Raw genomic sequence first — 5707 nt, 5'->3', positions numbered from 1 at the left:
GGTTCAATCCGGGCATGCCCTCGAGTGAGCGCATCAATCCAAGTGCCACCCGGAACTTGAAGTCAACCAGCTGCATATCTGCCGAATTCGCTTCGCGGTAAAGCAGAAAAGCGTTCACAACCGCAAGATCGATAAGGTGAAAGCATATCCTTTTGTACCACTTCTTTGTTTTCAAGTCATTTCTGTAAAATGACAAAAGCATATCTGCTTTGTCTACTCCACCCATGCTCTGGTTGTACTCCCTAATGATGTTGGGCCTCTGCACATCCACATAAGTCTTGGTCTTTCTGTCGTAGCGCCTGCATGTATCAAAAGGTTCAGTGCTGTGGATGTTTGATGCAGCTGTCACTTTGCGGTTGTCATTCCAGGCACAGATGACAATTCCTGTGCTCTTTTCTGAGCGGAAGTCGAGTGATCCTCTCTCTGCTTTTTTCAATTTTTTTTCAGTTTTCAGAGGGCAGTTCCCACGTCTTGTTTTTCTGATGGTGGGAGTCGCTCCAAGTCCTCTCATTTTCATTTCATTTAAAAGCTTGATGGAAGCGAAGAAGTTGTCGAAAAATACTTCAGTTCCCGGAGGGCAATCATGAGTGAGTCGTAAAACGACCTTCCCACTTTCGCCTATGTCTTCCGGGATGTTCGGGGGGTCTTCAATTAGGTTGTCACCATACATGTAAAGCCTATATACGTATACAGACCAGCCTGCCAGGGCCCAAGCTTTGTAGCCCCATTTTTTAGGCTTACTCTTCATAAAAACTTTCAGAGAATGTCGGCCCTTGAAAGGGATAAGCATTTCATCTACAGCAATGCAAGTTTCAAGTTTGGCAGCTTGTGAAAATGTGTTATGTAGGCTCGTAAGCACATGTCGCACATAATGGAGACAGTCATAGCCTTCTCCTTTTTCCCGCGCTTCATCATTGTTCCCTGCATGAAATAGAGACATGATTTCGTCGAACCTGTTTCTTGCCATGCAGTTGGCGATATCCGCTTGACGAGTGTTCGCTGACCAGTACATCCTTCTAAAAGGAAGGTCAACAACAGACATGTAAAGGACAATGCCAATAAACGTGCGCATCTCGAGGACTGACACCGGAAGGATTCGCGTGCGATTTTCTTGGGTCCTGAATCTGTTCGTTTCGAAAGTGAGGAACCCAATGAGGTCAGAGTCAACGAGTTTCAGGAACATGCTCAAGGGGCTCTTCGCTCTTTCTAAACCGTCCGCAGGCTTCAAAACACTTTCTTCCTCTCCCCGATTGATATTGATGTCCTTTTTCCCCCAGTGTCAAATTTTTGTTTGCTTCTTTTTTTGGTTGATGTGACCTGCACTTCTTCACTGTCTGAAGAGCTTTCGCTGACATTCTGCACTGTTCTCTCCTGCAACGTGTATTATTCATCGCAATCCGACCCCTCCAAGTTTTTGTCTTCACTTCCACTAGGGTATTCGAAAAGAATTGCTTGAATTTTGTCAGTCAAGTGCTGCCTGCATATAAAAAAACGTTCTTCAAAATCAATACACCAACACAAGTGACAACAAGTATGAAGGTTCACTTGATGGAAATTAAATTCGGTGCCGCAAATACTGTGACATAAACGCTCAATGAAATCATACTCGTTCATGCATTTCTCTGGAAGGACGGACCTCAGCTTCCTGGCTGCCACAAATGTGTATGTAAGCTGAACCAAGTGAAATGCTCTACAAGGAAACGTCGTAGCAACATGAAACTGCGTAAGTATATTCGCTAGACTTCCGCAAAACTGCTATCAGTGTTTTCAATATTAAATTATCAGAGTTCAGGTTACCACAACAGAAAAATAACGCACACTTACCGCCTTGGCCGGCTGCACGTGGAGCCCATGTTTTCGATGCTCAATATGCTGCTGTGCGGTCCCCGTGGGGCCATCTACTGACAGTGAGTGCAAGCACCAGCTTCCACGTTCGTGGCAGCTAGGAACACGGGGTTCCTAGAGCATATTTTCTACCGTGAAAAAATTAAAATAACACTGCCACGTTTGTGGCACCTGGGATACAAAGGGTTAAGCATGAATATGACACTTTTGGTAGACGAGTATGCAGTTTTCTGCAAAACTACACGATATGCATGCAAATGGTGCTTTTGGCAGAACGCGCGTGTGGATTTCTACCAAACGACGTGAAAAGCATGCCAATGCTGCTCGTTTTAGAACCCGCACATGGATTTGTGCCAAAACGCGTTTTAAGCATGAATATGACACTTTAGGTAGACGAGGATGCAGTTTTCTGCAAAACCACACGATATGCATGCAAATGGTGCTTTTGGCAGAACGCGCGTGTGGATTTCTACCAAACGACGTGAAAAGCATGCCAATGCTGCTCTTTTAGAACCCGCACATGGATTTGTGCCAAAATGCGTTTTAAGCATGAATATGACACTTTGGTAGACGAGTATGCAGTTTTCTGCAAAACTACACGATATGCATGCAAATGGTGCTTTTGGCAGAACGCGCGTGTGGATTTCTACCAAACGACGTGAAAAGCATGCCAATGCTGCTCTTTTTAGAACCCGCACACGGATTTGTGCCAAAACGCGTTTTAAGCATGAATATGACACTTTTGGTAGACGAGTATGCAGTTTTCTGCAAAACCACACGATATGCATGCAAATGACGCTTTTGGCAGAACGCGCGTGTGGATTTCTACCAAACGACGTGAAAAGCATGCCAATGCTGCTCTTTTTAGCACCCGCACATGGATTTGTGCCAAAACGCGTTTTAAGCATGAATATGCAACTTTTGGTAGACGAGGATGCAGTTTTCTGCAAAACCACACGATATGCATGCAAATGGTGCTTTTGGCAGAACGCGCGTGTGGATTTCTACCAAACGACGTGAAAAGCATGCCAATGCTGCTCTTTTTAGAACCCGCACATGGATTTGTGCCAAAACCCGTTTTAAGCATGAATATGACACTTTTGGTAGACGAGGATGCAGTTTTCTGCAAAACCACACGATATGCATGCAAATGGTGCTTTTGGCAGAATGCGCGTGTGGATTTCTACCAAACGACGTGAAAAGCATGCCAATGCTGCTCTTTTTAGAACCCGCACATGGATTTGTGCCAAAACGCGTTTTAAGCATGAATATCACACTTTTGGTAGACGAGGATGCAGTTTTCTGCAAAACCACACGATATGCATGCAAATGGTGCTTTTGGCAGAACGCGCGTGTGGATTTCTACCAAACGACGTGAAAAGCATGCCAATGCTGCTGTTTTTAGAACCCGCACATGGATTTGTGCCAAAATGCGTTTTAAGCATGAATATGACACTTTTGGTAGACGAGGATGCAGTTTTCTGCAAAACCACACGATATGCATGCAAATGGTGCTTTTGGCAGAACGCGCGTGTGGATTTCTACCAAACGACGTGAAAAGCATGCCAATGCTGCTCTTTTTAGAACCCGCACATGGATTTGTGCCAAAACGCGTTTTAAGCATGAATATCACACTTTTGGTAGACGAGGATGCAGTTTTCTGCAAAACCACACGATATGCATGCAAATGGTGCTTTTGGCAGAACGCGCGTGTGGATTTCTACCAAACGACGTGAAAAGCATGCCAATGCTGCTCTTTTTAGAACCCGCACATGGATTTGTGCCAAAATGCGTTTTAAGCATGAATATGACACTTTTGGTAGACGAGGATGCAGTTTTCTGCAAAACCACACGATATACATGCAAATGGTGCTTTTGGCAGAACGCGCGTGTGGATTTCTACCAAACGACGTGAAAAGCATGCCAATGCTGCTCTTTTTAAAACCCGCACATGGATTTGTGCCAAAATGCGTTTTAAGCATGAATATGACACTTTTGGTAGACGAGTATGCAGTTTTCTGCAAAACTACACGATATGCATGCAAATGGTGCTTTTGGCAGAACGCGCGTGTGGATTTCTACCAAACGACGTGAAAAGCATGCCAATGCTGCTCTTTTTAGAACCCGCACACGGATTTGTGCCAAAACGCGTTTTAAGCATGAATATGACACTTTGGTAGACGAGTATGCAGTTTTCTGCAAAACTACACGATATGCATGCAAATGGTGCTTTTGGCAGAACGCGCGTGTGGATTTCTACCAAACGACGTGAAAAGCATGCCAATGCTGCTCTTTTTAGCACCCGCACATGGATTTGTGCCAAAACGCGTTTTAAGCATGAATACGCAACTTTTGGTAGACGAGGATGCAGTTTTCTGCAAAACCACACGATATGCATGTAAATGACGCTTTTGGCAGAACGCGCGTGTGGATTTCTACCAAACGACGTGAAAAGCATGCCAATGCTGCTCTTTTTAGCACCCGCACATGGATTTGTGCCAAAACGCGTTTTAAGCATGAATACGCAACTTTTGGTAGACGAGGATGCAGTTTTCTGCAAAACCACACGATATGCATGCAAATGACGCTTTAGGCAGAACGCGCGTGTGGATTTCTACCAAACGACGTGAAAAGCATGCCAATGCTGCTCTTTTTAGCACCCGCACATGGATTTGTGCCAAAACGCGTTTTAAGCATGAATATGCAACTTTTGGTAGACGAGTATGCAGTTTTCTGCAAAACTACACGATATGCATGCAAATGGTGCTTTTGGCAGAACGCGCGTGTGGATTTCTACCAAACGACGTGAAAAGCATGCCAATGCTGCTCTTTTTAGCACCCGCACATGGATTTGTGCCAAAACGCGTTTTAAGCATGAATACGCAACTTTTGGTAGACGAGGATGCAGTTTTCTGCAAAACCACACGATATGCATGCAAATGACGCTTTTGGCAGAACGCGCGTGTGGATTTCTACCAAACGACGTGAAAAGCATGCCAATGCTGCTCTTTTTAGCACCCGCACATGGATTTGTGCCAAAACGCGTTTTAAGCATGAATATGCAACTTTTGGTAGACGAGGATGCAGTTTTCTGCAAAACCACACGATATGCATGCAAATGGTGCTTTTGGCAGAACGCGCGTGTGGATTTCTACCAAACGACGTGAAAAGCATGCCAATGCTGCTCTTTTTAGAACCCGCACATGGATTTGTGCCAAAACCCGTTTTAAGCATGAATATGACACTTTTGGTAGACGAGGATGCAGTTTTCTGCAAAACCAAACGATATGCATGCAAATGGTGCTTTTGGCAGAATGCGCGTGTGGATTTCTACCAAACGACGTGAAAAGCATGCCAATGCTGCTCTTTTTAGAACCCGCACATGGATTTGTGCCAAAACGCGTTTTAAGCATGAATATCACACTTTTGGTAGACGAGGATGCAGTTTTCTGCAAAACCACACGATATGCATGCAAATGGTGCTTTTGGCAGAACGCGCGTGTGGATTTCTACCAAACGACGTGAAAAGCATGCCAATGCTGCTCTTTTTAGCACCCGCACATGGATTTGTGCCAAAACACGTTTTAAGCATCAATATGCAACTTTTGGTAGACGAGTATGCAGTTTTCTGCACAACCACACGATATGCATGCAAATGGTGCTTTTGGCAGAACGCCCGTGTGGATTTCTACCAAACGACGTGAAAAGCATGCCAATGCTGCTCTTTTTAGAACCCGCACATGGATTTGTGCCAAAACGCGTTTTAAGCATGAATATCACACTTTTGGTAGACGAGGATGCAGTTTTCTGCAAAACCACACGATATGCATGCAAATGGTGCTTTTGGCAGAACGCGCGTGTG

General features: G+C 44.7%; 1 pseudogene; it reads right to left on the bottom strand.

Annotated features, from left to right (window-relative positions):
* Window positions 1-741: 741 nt before the first annotated feature.
* LOC139053950 (piggyBac transposable element-derived protein 2-like) lies at window positions 742-1898 on the bottom strand (annotated as a pseudogene).
* Window positions 1899-5707: the final 3809 nt, after the last annotated feature.

Source organism: Dermacentor albipictus, unplaced genomic scaffold (genome assembly GCF_038994185.2).
Source record: "Dermacentor albipictus isolate Rhodes 1998 colony unplaced genomic scaffold, USDA_Dalb.pri_finalv2 scaffold_407, whole genome shotgun sequence".
Classification (NCBI taxonomy): Eukaryota; Metazoa; Arthropoda; class Arachnida; order Ixodida; family Ixodidae; genus Dermacentor; species Dermacentor albipictus.
This window is presented reverse-complemented; position numbering and strand designations above follow the sequence as displayed.